We start from the raw sequence: 17,756 nt of genomic DNA, 5'->3' as shown, positions 1-17,756 counted from the left end.
TGACCTAACCTCATACTACATTGATAACCAATTACGCACCAACTCAGAGAAAACACAAGCATGCGCCTTTCATCTGAGGCCAATTGCCAGCTCAACATTACATGGTCTGGGACCCCACTATCCCACTGTTCCCATACAGTTTAGTCTTGGAGTCACTCTCGATCGAACTATCTTATGCAAAGAACACATCCTGAAGACAAAAGCAAAGGGGAGCACTTGAAACAGTAATCTGTATCAGCTCTCCAACTCCAAATGGAGAACTATCCCTCAACCACCTGATCCACTGCTCTGGCTCTCAGCTTCTCCTCTGCAGAGTATGCATGTCTTATATGGGAGAGAGATGTGCATGCTAAGTACCGTGACCAGCTTCTTAATGTTAGCTGCTGACGCATCACAGGATGTCTGAAGCCGACCAGCCTAAGCAGCGTAAACCTTCTGGCTCTGGCTGGCATGAGGACAGCAGTGGCCAGCAGGATAGAAATGTCAAGACAAGCTGAAGATGTGAGATACCCACTGTACGAGCATCCCACAGCACACAAATGTCTGATGTTTCATAGTTTCATAGTTGGTAGGGTCGGAAGGGATCTGAGCAGATCATCAAGTCTGACCCCTTGCCATGGGCAGAAAAGGATCCTGGGGTCAGGTGATTATCTAGCCTCCTTTTGAAGACCCCTAGGGTAGGAGCCAGCACCACTTCCCTTGGAAGTTGGTTCCAGATCCTAGCTGCCCTGACAGTGAAGTAGCGCCTCCTCATGTCTAGCCTGAATCTACACTCAGTCAATTTATGGGCATTATTCCTTGTTAATCCCGGTAGTGCTCGGGGGAACAGGGACTCTCCCAATGCCTGCTGGTCCCCCTGGGCCAGTTTATAGATGACCACCAAATCCCCTCTCAGCCTTCTCTTGTGGAGGCTGAACAGGTTCCCGTAGCCTCTCCTCATAGGGCCTGCCCTGCTGCCCCCTGACCATGCAAGTGACCCTCCTCTGGACCCTCTCCATGCTGGCCACGTCCGTCCTGAAGCACGGCACCCAGAACTGGACACAGTACTCCAACTGCAGCCTGACCAGTGTTGCACAGAGAGGGAGGATCACCTCCTTGGACCTGCTTGTGACGCATCTGTGGATGCACGACAAGGTGTGATTAGCTTTCCTGACCGCATCCCTACATTGGCGGCCCATGTTCATTTTGGAATCAATAATGACTCCAAGATCATTTTCTGCCTCTGTGCTGAGGAGAAGGAGGCTTCCCAGCCTGTAGGTATGCTGCTGGTTCTTCTACCCCAGGCGCAGCACCTTGCACTTGTCAGTATTGAAGCCCATCCTATTCTCATCCCCCTGTAACCTGTCCAGATCTAGTTGTAGGCTGTCTCTCTCTTCTAGCGTGCTCACTTCTCCCCACATCTTGGTGTCATCTGCGAACTTGAACCAAGGTGCTTTTCACCCCCTCGTCCAAGTCACTGATGAAGAAGTTGAACACTGCAGGCCCGAGAACTGCTCCCTGGGGGACGCCTCTGCCCGTGACTCTCCAGGTCAAAATTCGTCTGTCCACCACCACTCTCTGGGTGAGGTCCTCCAGCCAATTTGTGACCCATCTGACTGTGTAGTCATCAACACCAGTCACCTAATTTTTTTTAATGAGGATGGGGTGAGAGACAGTGTCGAAGGCGTTCCTAAAGTCCAGAAAGACTATGTCCACCATGACACCTGCATCCAAGGATTTTGTGACCTGGTCGTAGAAGGCCACCAGGTTGGTCTGACAGGACCTGCCTCTAATGAACCCGTGTTGGTTGCTCCTAAGCATGATCTCCCCTGCTGGTCCCTCGCAGATGTGCTCCTGGATAATTTTCTCAAAGAGCTTCCCCAGGATCAAAGTAAGACTAATGGGCCTGTAGTTTCCTGGGTCCTCCTTCCTCCCTTTTAGAAAATGGGAACCACATTGGCCCTTTTCCAGTCCTCTGGCACCTCACCAGAGCACCATGAGTGCTCGTAAAGCCATGCCAGGGGGCCCGCAATGACCTCTGCCAATTCCCTAAGCACTCTGGGGTGGAGATCGGCAGGATCTGCTGAGTTGAACATGTCCAGTCCCACCAGAAGTTCCCTGACTAGGTCCTCACTGACCTTGGGCCTGGCTGTGCCTCTCCTGGCTCTGTTGGGGATCCTGGTGCAGGGGATGCCCCAGTCCCTGCTCAAAAAAATGGAGACAAATAAATTGTTAAAGGGGGTAGCTTTGTCATCTGGTGTAACCACCAGATTTCCTAGCCTGTTCTGCAGAGGCCCTACATTACCCAGTACCTTCTTTTTATCCCCTATGTATTTCAGAAAGGTCTTCTTGTTATCTGTGATTGGGGTCGCTAGTCCGAGTTCCATCTCCGCCTCAGCCTTCCTGACAGCCCTCCCCCCACCCCCATGCACACAGTCTTGAGCAATGGAGATATAATCCTCCCTGGTGATGGCCCCTCCCTTCCATTGGGTGCACACCTCCTTTTTAGCTTGGAGACATTCCTGGATGCTTTTGGTGAGCCATGGGGGCTTTTGAGTATTCTTGTCCCCTTTGATCTGCATTGGGATTGTCACCCTTTGGTCTTGGAGGATCATCTACTTAAGGAACGACGACTCTTCCTGGTCTCCCAACTCCCCTCCGGGACCTCAGTGCCTCCCTGACTAGTCTCCTTACCTCATTTAAATCTGTCCTCCAGATGAGGTCTTCTAGGGCTGCTACCTTGCTGCAGGCCTTTGACACCCTGTGCTGAAGTCATGCAGGAGACTCTGCACCTGCACCCAGCCTCTCGATACCACACCCAAGGAAACACAACAACAAATGTGGAATGAGAGGCTGAAGAAAATACCTGGCAGTGAAAAAAGGGACATTCCAGCAGCCGAGTCCTTGCCAACAGAGGCTGATGGACCCTGGTAAAGGTGTTGATGTGTCTGTCACCTACGTATTGGATTCAGACACTCCAAGGCACCAGTGAAGTCGTGGGGCTATACCTTTGGTTCAACAACCTGTGACTAGAGCACAGAGCCCATACTATGCAATACCTGCTGCAATGCCCATTGTTTGAAGGTGCGTGTACAACAAAAGATCTTGCAGAGTACAATAAACAACCACACGCATGTCACAGAATCATAGAGTCACAGAAAATGAGGGCTGGCAGGGACCTCAGAAGGTTACACTTAATCCAACCTCATGCTCAAAGCAGGACCATCCCCGACCACATCATCCCAGCCAGGGCTTTGTCTAGTTGGGCCTTAAACAACTCCAAGGATGGAGACTCCACCTCCTCTCTGGGAAGCCTGTTCCCATACTTCACCACCTACCTAATGAGAAAGTTTTTCTTTATATCCAACTTCAACTTCCCTTGCTGCAACTTGAGCCCTTTGCTCCTTGTCCTGTCATCTGCCTGAGAGCAGTCCAGTCCCATCCTCTTTGCAACCCCCCTGCAGAGAGCTGAAGGGTGCTATTCAGTCCCTGCTCAGTCTACTCTTCTCCAGACTCAATAAGTCCAGTTGTTTCAGCCTTTTCTCACCAGCCATGTCCACCAGTCTTCCAACCATTTTGACCTCTCCTGGACTCTCCCCCACTTGTCCACATCCTTTCCATAGTGGGGGGCCCAAAACTGAAGACAGGACTCCAGATGTGGCCTCAGCAGTGCTGAATAGAGGGGATGAATCACTTTCCTGGATCTGCTGTCAACGCTCCTACCAATGCAGCCCAGGATACCATTAGACTTCTTGGCAACACGGGCATGCTGCTGATGGAGCGAGGAGGGTGGCACTCAGTCCATCTGCGGCTGGAGCTTGGGGAACCCCAGCAGTGGGAGGTTCACCTTCAGGAACACCAGCTGCTCCACCACTCCAAGCAGGTGCAGTGGGGCGTCACAACATCCCCAGAAATGCTGAACACCCTCTCGCTTGGAACACTGGTCGGTGGACAGGACAGGTGTTGCCAGGCAACCATGGCCAGATCCTGCCACATCCGGCTGTAGCTTGCCCAGCAGGCCAAGGGGTGACATTCCAGTGGCTCCACATCCTCAGCGAGACAGACAGCCACTGAAGCCTCAGTGCTACCTGCCTGAGGCTAGCGTCTGGTACATTTGGACACCAGCATTGAAGCCATGCCCATGGCCAACATTGGCAGTGGCTGGCGTGGAGGAGACGGCTGGTGCAGCTGCTGGCACTGGTGCTGGGAGTGCTGGCAGGGGAAAGTGGATCCCCCTCTTCCCCCTTGGATCGCACATGCCCACCATCATGTGGACCATACTGGATGGCAAGAGATACAGGCGTCTCCTGATACCCTCCTTCAGCCGCCTCACCAGTGCCTACACGTCTGGTGACAGTGGCCTGCCCCAGCCAGGAACATTGACCCCCTGAAACTTCTCCATTTGGTTCTTCAGTTCCCTCACTAAGGGGATCACCTGGCTGAGGACAGCATCGCCAGTGCTAAGGGTCTCGGTGGCCTTGAGGAAAGGCTTGAGGACCAGCAAGATCTGGGAGATGGTACCCCACTCAGCTCTGTTTAAGGGGCACTGATCCCAATCTCCCCAAGCAAGGCCATCTCATGGAGGGTCTTCTGTTGCTCCACCAGCCTCTCAAGCATCAGGTATGTGGAGTTCCACCGAGTCGCCACATCCTGCACGATTCTGTGCTACAGGACACTCAGCTCTGCCTGTTTCTCCAGTAGCATCTTGCCCCACTTGATGCTGTGGTGGAAGTAGCCCTCCACCTTCCTGCATTTCAAAATCAGCTGGATTGTAGCAGTACTTGTGGCAGCGCCATCACTGGCAGCCCTCTCCCCCTCCAAGGCATCCCTCACTATTAGATGCAGCCTGTGTGCCACACAGTGGATGCCAACAAAGGTGCCATCACAGACAGACTTCATCATAGTGGCCCCATTGTCAGTGACCTTGAACCCGCAGGTGAGCTCAGCCTGCCCAACAAGTCACCCCTGCACCATGCAGATCATGGCCCCCATGGTCTCCCTTGCCGTGTGGGACTCATGCAGCCCCTCAGCTTGCAGTAGAGCCCACTGACAGCCTGACAGTGCCCCGTGAGGGAGAGGTAGGTGTGATCGCCACCCCGGCTGCTCCAGATGTTGGAGGTGAAGTGCAAGGCTACCTGCAGCTCTGCATTGTGCAGCTCCTCCTTCAAGTACTCCCTGCATGCCCGATACACCGAGGGTACCACCAGCCTGCTAAAGGAGATGTGATTGTAAAGTGGGGCCAGAAGTGCTATGAACCACCTGAACCCTGGCCACTCAACTAGGGAGAAGGGCTGGCTGTGCAAAGGAAGCATTTCCCCAATGCTCTGGGTGATCTTGCTTGCCTTGGGAATATGCATCCCTTTCTGTCCACCTTTCCCCTCTGGTCCAGGGTGGAATGCCCCTGGTTTGGGGGTAAGGGGGCTTTGCAGTGAGCGGGGGACTTCCCTTTCGGCACACTCGCAGTGGTGCCAGGCTGAGCAGCAGGAAGAAGGGCAAGGGGGTAGTGCCTCCTCAGATGCAGCAGCATGGCCGTGGTGGAGAAGTATCTTATGTCCCTGCCATGGCTCATGTGTCTTTGGCGGTGATGGCAGATGGCAAACCTGGGATCATGTGCCACCTCAAAATGCTCCCACACTACACTACTCCCCTGCTTCTGGGTTGAGGGTGAGTATCCTGCCTTCCCCCTTCTCAGCAGGCTGAGGCTGAACAGCAGGAGGAGCTGTGTCAGCTGAGCCATTTGCCTCCACAACCTCAGCCTCCTCTGAGGTGCTGCTTTCTGGAGGAGACCAGGGTCTAGGGGAAACTTGAGGGGTGTGGAGCACAAACTCTGATTCCCCCTCAGTCCCCAGAGTTGCCTGAGCCAGCGTGCTCAGCATCCCTGGTTCCAGCCTCAGCTCCTCCTCTGGCAGTGGGAGGCTCACGCTGAGAGCTGAAATTGGGGTGGAGGAGACAGTGATTCCACTGCTGGTGCCCACTTCTGGACTGAGTGGAGGTGGTGCAGGTGCAGGGACATCAGGTGCAGACACTGATCCCACACCTCGCTTCCACTGGCAGCACCGATGTCATGGCTGCTCGGGAAGGGAATACATCTGTGTTTGGGACGGTGGGGCCTTCAGCTCTAGCTCTCCCCAGACCTCCTCTCCCTCCCCTGCCAGAAGACCTGGCACCTGCCTTTCCAGCACGCTTCATATTGATCTTTCCTGTGCTGCAAAAGGTCTGTGTGTGTGTGAATCCTTTTGTATATCTGTCTGTCTTGTTCTCCTGTGAATATCTGTGTCTTGTTCTGCTCTGGATAACATTATTTGTGTGTCTTCGTGTATCTTAATATATTGTCTGTCTTCTGCTGTGAATATTGTCTGTGTGTCCTTGTGTGTCTCAATATATTATCTGTGTCTTCTTCTTCTGTAAATATCTGTCTGTCTTCTTCCGCTGTGATTTTTTTTCTGTATTCTGGGTCTCTGTGTATGTGCGTGCATGCGTGCGTGCATGTGTGCATGCGTGTATGCAAGCAATCCGTGCCTCCCTGCACAGTGACAGATAACACTAGCTGGGAAAACACAACTTTCTTTTTGCAAAGTTTCCAAAAAAATAATTAAAAGAAATAAATTGAATTGTAATACTACTAATCATTAAATAGACTAGCTAAGATGAACTAAGCTAAATCCTAATCACTCCTTCATAACAAGAAAAAGCAGCAGACAGATCTCAGTGGCAGTGCTCCTCTCTCTCAGTCGCTGACAGGGAATGAGCTGGAAAAGGCACGGAAGGGCTGGAAATGGACTTTTATGCTTTTTTTATTCCCACCCCACAGACACTGCCATTGGATAGGGAGCCAAAGAGAAATCCTTCTCACTGGCTGCCTACAGACATCTGTCTTCCCCCTCACCCCGCTCCCTCTCCCTCCTAGCCGCCCACTCTCTGTCCCTCCCCCACTCCTCCTCCCTCTTCTAATTGCCTCAAAATGGTCGAAGTGGGTCCAAAGCACCCAAAGTGGATCCAAAGTGCTTTGGATGCCCCCGACCCACTCTGGACACCATTGCTGAGACCCAGCTTTGATCCAGAAGTGGCGTTTTGGATGCCGAAGCATCTGCAGCGGGATCCGAAGACTCATACAGCTCTAACAAATACTAAGCAGAAAAACTACGCAGATCTGGCAAAATGGACCAGAGCTCTGGTTGTGAAATCATTGTATTGTATTCCAGTAGCTTTAATACATACAGAGCCAGGGCACTTGGTAAAACACACAGCACTCACCAATGCAGGTCCTAAAGCTATAGTTTCTTTCCGTACTTGCTTCAGTGACCCGCTTCTGGTGCAGCTCTTTGGTGTTCAAGCATGCTTCCTGTTTCTTCCACAAGCCCTTGGTGTGGCCTGTGGGTGAAGACCACCTGCTTGGAGAATACACACATTTTTCAGGGTTAAGGAGTGGATTGGCTTCTCTTTCTCGGCTTCAGTGTCCCAATGCATTGCTGAAGGTGCTGTGATGTTGCTTTCTTTTCCAACCAAGAAGAGAAAAGCTTCCAAAGCTAAGTTAGCATCTGTGATCACAACCTTTCCCAGTCAGTGTTTTTTCTATATGTTTGCCTGTCGCATGGGTGAGGGAAGTGAGAAGAGCCCAGAGGTGATCCCTGGCTCTGATAAAAGCAGGGCCCTGAGGGGAAAGCAGCCTCAGCCAGTGAGCATGCAGCTGAGGACAACAGGAGAGGGAATCCTGCTAGAGAAGCCCTAACCCTGCATGTCAGAGAGGGCCCTGGGAGTGAGCAACCAGGAAAGTAGACCCACCAGCCCTGTCTGAGGGGCAGAAAGGGGTGTCATGTGGAAGAAGTCATGCATGTGTTACAGGAGGCCGAGCAAGGGCACCGGCTGTCGTCAGGAGTAGAGTCCCGAGGCCATGGAGGGAGCCCCCATCCCACCCACCCTGACTGATCATGCTTGCCACACCTCAGGTGACTTCAAGGCAACAGTAGTTAATGGAAAGACTTTTATTCTGGGTGTCTATGACAGACCTAGCTGGACTGTATCATTGCACACACAGAGGGGATGGCCCGGTTTTGTTTCTTTCCAGTGTTGGATGCACATAACGTTGCCTTCTGGGATGGGGAACAGACCTACTGCTGCTCTACCGGGGGTGTGCTCACCTACCTAAACGTGTATATATGTTGTTACAAAGTTACATATTTATAAGTGTTGATGTGCATTAGTACTACTCCATTAGTTAATTGACTTATAAATTAAACCTTAGAATAAACAGCAGTGTATGTATACAAATATAAATATATGTGTGTATACATGTAACCAGATGCCCGGTGCATTAAGGCTGGGTGATGAGCTGGATTTTGGGTCCTCAGGGTGCCAGGAGCCCCAGAGCTCTTCAGGAAGACAACCAATTGAGGTGCCCGGTGGAGACGTGTGCCCCTCGCCCTCCCCACCCAGGAAGTCACTCTGAGCCTTATGAGCACACTACTCTTTATTATACACAACCAATTTAAATAAGAGAAAAATGAAAAAGAAAAAAAAAGATTAAAACGATAGTTTGATAACAAAAACTATCGACCTGGATAAAATTGCAACTACAGATTAGGTGGATAACTAAGTGTTCCCTCGTGTTAAACAAACAAAAAACCTGACTACCTGAATACACCTTGTTATAACCCTTTAAAACAGTTTCCCCACCATAATCCAATTGATTACCTCCTGGTCACAATCCATTTCCCATACCACTAAATAGCAGCACAGCTGTAACTGTGACCCACCGCTAGATGGGGAGGCGAGACAGCTGATGATCCTGGAGCGGGGCTCTTTCAAGCAGTCTGGTAAAGCAGCAAAACAGGCGGTGGAAAAGAAAACTGCTGCAGACAAAACTAGTGCTCCATTTGTTTCCTTTGCTGCCAGGGTGTTATAGTAGCTAGGTAGCTAGGGTAAGGAGGGACCTGAACAGATCACCTGCCTGACCTCCTGCCACAGGCAGCAATGAATGCTGGGTTCACAAGACCCCAGACAGGTGATCATCTAACCTCTTTTTGAATTTGCCCAAGGTAGGGGCGAGGACCACTTCGCTAGGAAGTGGGCTCCAGATTCTGGCCACCCTAACTGTAAAATATTGCTTCCTGATCTCTAACCTAAACCTGTTCTCCATCAGCTTATGACCATTGTTCCTCGTCACCCCAGGTGGTGCTGGGGAGAAAAGGGCTCTGCCTATTTACTGATCATCTCCCTGATGAGTTTGTAGGCAGCCACCAGGTCCCCCCTCAGCCTCCTCTTGCTGAGGCTGAACAGGTTCTCCCTTTGTACTCGGCCTTGGTGCGGCCGCAGCTGGAGTACTGCGTCCAGTTTTGGGCTCCACAATCCAAAAAGGATGTGGAGAAGCTTGAGAGAGTCCAGAGAAGAGCCACGCACATGATCAGAGGTCAGGGAAGCAGATCCTACGACGACAGGCTGAGAGCCCTGGGGCTATTCAGCCTGGAAAAGTGCAGGCTCAGGGGTGATCTGATGGCCACCTACAAGTTTATCAGGGGTGACCACCAGTATCTGGGGGAACGTTTGTTCACCAGAGCGCCCCAAGGGATGACGAGTAGGTTGAACGGTTATAAACTACTACAAGACCGTTTCAGGCTGGACATAAGGAAGAATTTCTTTACTGTCCGAGCCCCCAAGGTCTGGAACAGCCTGCCACCGGAGGTGGTTCAAGCGCTGTCATTGAACACCTTCAAGAACAAACTGGATACTTATCTTGCTGGGATCCTATGATGCCAGCTGACTTCCTGCCCTTTGGCAGGGAGCTGGACTCGATGATCTTCCGAGGTCCCTTCCAGACCTAATGTCTATGAAATCTATGAAGGTTCAGGTCCCTCAGTCTCTCCTCGTAGGACCTGTCCTGCTGCCCTCTCACCAAGTGGGTGGCCCTCCTCTGAACCCTCTCCAGGCTGGCCACAGCCCTTTTGAAGTGCGGCGCCCAGTACTGGATGCAGTACTCTAACTGCAGCCTGACCAAAGTTGCATAGAGGGGGAGGATCACCTCTCTGGACTGGCTTAAGATGCACCTCTGGCAGCATGACACGGTATGGCTGGCTTTGCTGGCTGCAGTCTGACATTGTGGTCAATAAGGACTTCGAGATCCCTTTCCGCCTCTGTGCTTTCAAGCAGGGAACTCCCCAGCCTGTATGTGTGCTGTGGATTCCCTCTCCCCAGGTGCAGCACCCTGCATTTGTCTACGTTGAACCCTATCCTATTCTCGTCTGCCCACTTTTGAAGTCTGTCTAAATCTAGTTGCAGCCTCTCTCTCCCTTCAAGTGTGTCCACCTCGCCCCACATCTTAGTGTCATCAGCAAACTTGGACAGCGTGCTTTCCACCCTCTCATCCAAGTCGCTGATGAAGATATTAAACAGTGTAGGCACAAGGACTGAGCCCTGGGGTACCCCACTGCTCACATCTCGCCAGGTTGAGTACAACCCGTCCACCACTACTGTCTGGGTGTGCCCCATCAGCCAAGTTTTTACCCATCCAACTGTGCAGACATCAATAACACAGTCACTTAATTTATTGACGAGGATGGGGTGAGAGACAGTGTCAAAGGCCTACTTAAAGTCTAGAAAGACTACATCCACAGCAACACCCTTATCCAAGGATTTAGTTACTTGGTCATAAAAGGCAATCAGGTTGGTCTGGCAGGACCTGCCTTTGGTGAACCCATGCTGATTGCCCCTGAGCATGATCTCCCCTGCAGGCCCCCCACAGATGTGCTCCTTGATGGTTCTCTCCAAGATCTTCCCGAGCACCGAGGTGAGGCTTACAGGCCTATAGTTACTTGGGTCCTCCTTCCTCCCCTTCTTGATAATTGGGACCACATTAGCCAGTTTCCCATCCCCCAGCACCTGGCCAGATGACCACAAATGCTCATATAGCTGGGCCAAGCGCTCTGTGACGACCCCTGCCAGCTCCCTCAAGACCCTTGGGTGGAGGGCATCTGGACCTGCAGATTTAAAAATGTCTAGCCCTGCCCAGAAGATCCCTAACTACATCTGCACTGACTGAAGGCCTGATAGACCACATTTTGGGTCAGGAAGGGATTTTCCCTCAAGATCAGATGGGCAATGACTGGGTGGTGGTGGTGGTGCTTTTCTAAGTAGTGGGGACACAGCCACTACCTGTTGTCTCTTGAGCATATTTTACCAACCTTTTATAGAAACAGAGCGTTGGATGTCATGGCTGCCCAGTCTTGCCTTGGCAGGTTCGAATGCAATGTCTCCTGTTGCATCAGGGGTGACTGTGTGGTTTGACTAAGAGGTTAGATTATGGGTTGTACAGGATGTTTTGGATAGGGATGATTCAGCATCAGGAAGGGGTTGGAATAGATTTAACCTCTGGACATGCATTTCAGGCCAGCTGCTCTATCAGCGACCCACTATGACTCTGTGGCTCCACCTCATTCAATAAAGTTAAACTTCCTGCATCTCCAGTGCACACAGCAGGATTGTGGGGTGGGGGGTGTTCTAGGCCAGGATGTCCCATTTGAATGTGCAGGGCTGCTGCTCTAAGGTTTAACTGGTGTTGAGAGTGAGACTGGTGACCAGTGAGACTACTCAGGTAATCACTCACAAACGTTATTGAGATGTACAACAGCAAAGATTTAGTTGTGTTAATAAAGATAACACTTAGGTAGCGTTGGATTCAAGGGTAAACAGGGCCCATAGCTCTGTTCCCTTGGGGAAGCTTGCTGATTTGGATCCTCTGATCCTTTTGGTTGAGCTTCAGAGGAGTTCAGAGTTGCATGACTTAACCACAATTATAGACTTAACACAGAGTTTTCATATTTGGTTATGCTTTGGAGCTACACCAACCCTTTTCCATTCCCTGGTATTATGTTAGTGCACCGTATCATGGTCTACAGCACATGCTCAGTTTAGGTCTCCAACTGGCTACTAGTATCAAGGATAAGAAAAAATCCCTTCTGGTCAGCTGACCTTCTTTGGTTGCCCTGGCAACCCACAGCTGGACTCCTTATTCCCTGCTAGGGCTTCCTCCCTAGTAGTTTTCCCCTTTTTAGGAGCAGGGCACCTCAGTACTCTGCCACTGGGAGATTCCTTGCCCTCCATCAATGCTGACCTTATGGAGGAACACCTTGAGAGGCTAGACACCTTCAAGTCAGCCAGCCCTGACAATCTACACCCCAGGGTACTCAAGGAGCTGGCTAGCATCATAGCTCAGCCCCTGGCATGGGTCTTCAAGAACTCCTGGTGCTCTGGTGAAGTGCCCGAAGATTGGAAGAAGGCCAATGTGGTGCCTATCTTCAAGAAAGGGAAGAAAGTGGATTCGGCCAACTACAGTCCCATCAGTCTGACTTCTATTCTGAGAAGGTCTTAGAAAAGATTGTCAAAGAGGCTATTCTTAACCAACTGGTCAATGGCAACATCCTTAGGGATAGCCAGCATGGGTTTGTTGTGGGTAGGTCTTGTTTGACCTATCTTATTTCCTTTTATGACCAGGTGACCTATCACCCAGACAAGGGGGAAGAGATTTATGGGGTATATCTTGGCTTTAAAAAAGCCTTCTATCTGGTATCCCATGATCACCTCTTGGCAAAACTGGCCAACTGGGGCCTCAGGTCCACCACAATCCACTGGTTGGGGAATTGGCTCTATGGTCAGACCCAGAGGGAGTTGATTGAAGGAAGTCAATTGTCATGGTGTGCTGTGTCCAGTGGGGTCCCTCAAGGCTCTGTTCTTGGACCTATATTGTTCAACATCTTCATTAAGGATGTGGACATTGGAGTAAGAAGCAGACTGGCCAAATACGCCAATGATACCAAACTTTGGGGTAAAGCATCCATGTCTGAGGACAGGAGGGCGATCCAGGCTGACCTTGACAAGCTCAGGAAATGGGTGGATGAGAACCTGTTGGTGTTTAACACTAAAAAATGCAAGGTTCTCCACATTGGGAGGAAAAACCTGCAGCATGCTTATAGGCTGTTCTATATATGTATATAGAACATTGGCTACATATATATGGTGGAGGCCCAGGCTGTGTGTGATGTGTGCAGAGTGATAATGCACATCTACCTGCTTCGAAATGCACTTCAGATGAAAGGGACTTGGGAGTTATGATTGACCACAAGATGAACATGAACCTTCAATGTGATGCTGCGGCTAGTACAACAGGCAAAATGATGTTTTGCATCTATAGATGCTTCTCAAGCAAATCCCAGGATGCCATTCTCCCCTTGTACTTGGCCTCGGTGAGGCTCAGCTGGAGTACTGCATCCAGTTTTGGGCTCCTCAGTTCAAAAAGGATGCGGAGAAGCTTGAGAAAGGCCAGAGAAGAGTCGTGCACATGATCAGAGGTCAGGAAAACAGACCTTATGACGACAGGCTGAGAGCCATGGGGCTCTTTAGCCTGGAAAAACGCAGGCTCAGGGGCGATCTGGTGGCCACTGTTAAGTTTATCAGGCGTGACTACCAGGATCTTGGGGAACGTTTGTTCACCAGAGCGCCCCAAGGAATGACAAGGTGTAACTGTTATAAACTCCTGCAAGACCATTTCAGGCTGAACATAAGGAAGAATTTCTTTACTGTCCGAGCCCCCAAGGTCTGGAATAGGCTGCCATCGGAGGTGGTTCAAGCACCTATTTTGAACCCCTTCAAGAGAAATTTGGATGTTTATCTTGCTGGGATCCTATGACCCCAACTGACTTCCTGCCCTGGGGCAGGGGCCTGGACTCCATGATCTTCCGAGGTCTGTTCCAGCCCTAATGTCTATGAAATCTATGAAATCTATGAAGACAGGGGAGGGGTGTGGGTGGAGGAACAAGGGAAGGTAGTACAGGAAATTACAGTTTTACACAGTATAATATGAAGCAAAGCAGACATATAAGAAGGAAATGAAAAGTTTTGTGGGAAAGTTGGAGGTGGAGGTGGAAGAAGGAGATAGAGCCACCCTGGAAAGAGACATCACAGAGCAGGAAATAAAAGAAACCTTACAATGAATGAAGAAAAATAAAACACCAGGGCTGCATGGGATACCAGTCGAATTTTATGGAAAGTTTTGGGCATAGGTGGGGAAAGATTTGGTGGAAGCACTGTATATATGGAAACGGGACTAGTAGGGGTAGATTTTGCAGTGGGAGGTGTGGTACTGATTTATAAGAAATGGGGGAGGGAAGCTCTTAAGAACTGGAGACTTATTACACTGCTTGAAAGTTAATTACAAATATTTGCAAAGGTGTTAGCACACAGGATGGGAGGGGTGTTGTCACAGGTGGGGGGTGGGGGGACCAGACATGTACCGTACCATGGAGAAGAATCATGGAAACACAGTGGGTCTTGAGCAGTGGTCAAAAACCAATTGATCGTGATTGACTAGTCTATCCTGGAGCCAGGATCTGGAGTGGTAGGATGCACATGGCTGCACTAAGCCACGCCGCCTAACACCTGGGCTAGTCTGGGTGAATGAGTTTAGAGCCCCAGTGGCTTGTCTGGGACTCAGGAAGGGGCAGGGTGGGGCCAGCAGGGACAGGGCGGGGGGGGGGGGAGTGATAGATCCTGGGGTGTCAAAAAGTGATCTCCACCATAAAAAGGTTGGAGACCACTGGTCTTGAGGGATGTACTGAAGTGTGTAGGTGACAGGAGGTGGACGATGGTGGTGGAGAGCAGTGATATGGAGAAAACATATGCTAATATTTCACACGGTTTGTTTGCAGTGCTAGAGAAGATGAGATTGCCAGGGAAATTTACAGGATGGATAAAGGCATTATACATGGGGTGGAAAGCAAAGTACATGTGATAGGGTGTTTGAGAGAAGGGTTTCTTATTGGGCAGGAGTTAGGCAAGGGTGCCCACTGTCGCCAGGACTTTTTGTCTGTGCAATTGAGCCAGTGGCACAGCACATTTGGAAGAATGAAGCAATTTTAGGGGTGATGGTACCGAGGGGAAGGAACATGAAGTGCTTATTGTATATGAATGATGTCATAGTGGTAGTAAGAAATGATAGATCACTTGGGTGAGTATTGAGATTGTGGAAATAAGTTTAACCAGGCCTCTTACTTCATAGATTTAATAGATTTCATAGACATTAGGGCTGGAAGGGACCTCGGAAATCATCGAGTCCAGCCCCCCGCCCAAAGGGCAGGAACTCAGCTGGGGTCATAGGATCCCAGCAAGATAAGCATCCAGTTTCGTCTTGAAGGTGTTCAATGACGGTGCTTGAACAACCTCCAGTGGCAGGCTGTTCCAGACCTTGGGGGCTCGGACAATAAGGAAATTCTTCCTTATGTCCAGCCTGAAACGATCTTGTAGTAGTTTGTGACCATTCGACCTTGTCATCCCTTGGGGCGCTCTGGTGAACAAACGTTCCCCCAGATACTGGTGGTCACCCCTGACAAACTTGTAGGTGGCCATCAGATCACCCCTGAGCCTGCGCTTTTCCAGGCTAAAGAGCCCCAGGGCTCTCAGCCTGTCCTGGTAGGGTCTGCTTCCCTGCCCTCTGATCATGTGCATGGCTCTTCTCTGGACTCTCTCAAGCTTCTCCACATCCTTTTTGAATTGTGGAGCCCAAAACTGGACGCAGTACTCCAGCTGCGGCCGCACCAAGGCCGAGTACAGGGGGAGAATGACGTCCCGGGATTTGCTTGAGAAGCATCTATGGATGCAAGCCAGCGTTTTGGTCGCTTTACTAGCCGCAGCATCGCACTGCAGGCTCATGTTCATCTTGTGGTCATTGATGACCCCCAAGTCTCTTTCTTCCATAGTGCTTGCCAACATAGCAGTGCCGAGCCTATAAGGATGCTGCGGGTTTTTTTTCCCAAGGTGGAGAACCTTGCATTTATCGGCGTTGAACACCATCAGATTCTCATCCGCCCACTTGCTGGGCCTGTCCAGGTCAGCCTGGATCACCCGCCTGTCTTCTGGTGTGGATGCTTTGCCCCAAAGTTTGGTGTCATCGGCGAACTTGGCCAGCCCACTTCTGACTCCAGTGTCCACATCATTATTGAAGATGTTGAACAGTATGGGTCCAAGGACAGAGCCTTGGGGGACCCCACTGGTCACAGGACACCATGATGAGTGACTTCTATTAATTACTACCCTCTGGGTCTGACCATGGAGCCTGTACTTCAGCCAGTGGATCGTGGAGGACCCAAGGCGACAATTGGCCAGTTTCTCCAAGAGGCGATCATGGGACACCAGATCGAAGGCTTTTTTGAAGTCAAGATATATGACATCAATCTCATCTCCCTTGTCCAGGTGATAGGTCACCTGGTCGTAGAAGGAAATGAGATTGGTCAAGCAAGACCTACCTGCAACAAACTCGTGCTGGCTATGCCTTAAGATGTTGGCGTCGGCCTGTCCATTAAGGATGGCCTCTTTAATAAACTTTTCTAAGATCTTCCCTGGGATAGAAGTCAGGCTGATGGGCCTATAGTTAGCCGGATCCACTTTCCTCCCTTTCTTGAAGATAGGCACCACGTTGGCCTTCTTCCAGTCTTCGGGCACTACACCAGAGCGCCAAGAGTTTTCAAAGATCCGTGCTAGAGGCTGGGCTATGATGCTCGCCAGCTCCTTGAGTACCCTGGGGTGAAGATTGGCCGGCTGACTTGAAGGTATCCAGCTTCTCAAGATGTTCCTTCACAAAGTCAGCATTAATGGAGGGCAGGGGATCACCCTCACCCGGACTTCCCTGCCCATAGCGGGCATGGGCGTCCCATGGGGCTGATGAAAGACCGACGCAAAGTACCTATTTAATAGGTTGGCTTTTTCCTGGGTGTCAGTTGTCAGTTGCCCCATCTGGTTCAGCAGGGGTCCAATGTTGCCCCTGCTTTTCCTCTGGCTCCCCACATATCTGAAAAAGGACTTTTTATTGTCCTTGATGCTCAAAGCTAGCTGGAGTTCAGTTGAAGCCTTGGCTTTCCTGGTCTGCTCCCTACAGGACCGGACCAGTGCAGAATAATCCTCCTTGGAGGTGACTCCCATCCTCCATCCTTTGTAGGCCTTTCTTTTTAGCCTCAGGAGGTCTGCTAGGTCCCTGGAGAGCCAGGGGGGCTGCTGTGCCCTCTTGCTGCCTTTCCTCCGAGGTGGAATAGACTTAGTTTGTGCATTGAGGATCGCTCCCTTGAGGAGCAGCCACTCTTCTTGAACTCCCCTCTCCCTGTGGTCACGCTCCTTTAGGGCCTCACTGACAAGCCTCCTGAGCTTGTCAAGGTTGGCTTTCCTGAAGTCAAGGACTTCCGTGTTGCTGACTGACTTGACAGCTTTTCGGCGGATGGTGAAGGTGATCAGCTCGTGGTCGCTGTCACCCAGCTTCCCATCGATCACTAGGTCACCGACTAGGTCATCCCCAGTAGCCAGTACCAGGTTGAGCAGCGCTTTGCCTCTCGTTGGCCCATAGACTTCTTGAGTCAGGTAGAGGTCATCCACGCACGAGAGGAAGCTTAGCGACCGCTCAGATTTTCCTGACTGATCCTCCCATGAGATGTCCAGGTAATTGAAGTCACCCATGACAACCATGGTCCTGGAGCAGGCTGCCTCAGCCAGTTCCCTGGCAAACTCCTGGTCAAGCTCAGGACTTTGGGTGGGAGGTCTGTAATAGATTCCCACCATTGTGTCCCCTGTGCCGTGTTCCCCATGGATTTTAACCCAGAGGGTCTCCAGTCATCCACCCTGGTCGCCAATATCGGCTTGCAGGGACGCATAGCTTTCCTTAACATAGAGAGCTACACCCCCGCCCCTTTTCTCTACACGATCCCTCCTGTACAGGGTATAGCCATCTATCCCCATGGTCCAGTTATGGG

This window comes from Alligator mississippiensis, chromosome 1 (assembly GCF_030867095.1).
Source record: "Alligator mississippiensis isolate rAllMis1 chromosome 1, rAllMis1, whole genome shotgun sequence".
NCBI lineage: Eukaryota > Metazoa > Chordata > Crocodylia > Alligatoridae > Alligator > Alligator mississippiensis.
This window is presented reverse-complemented; position numbering follows the sequence as displayed.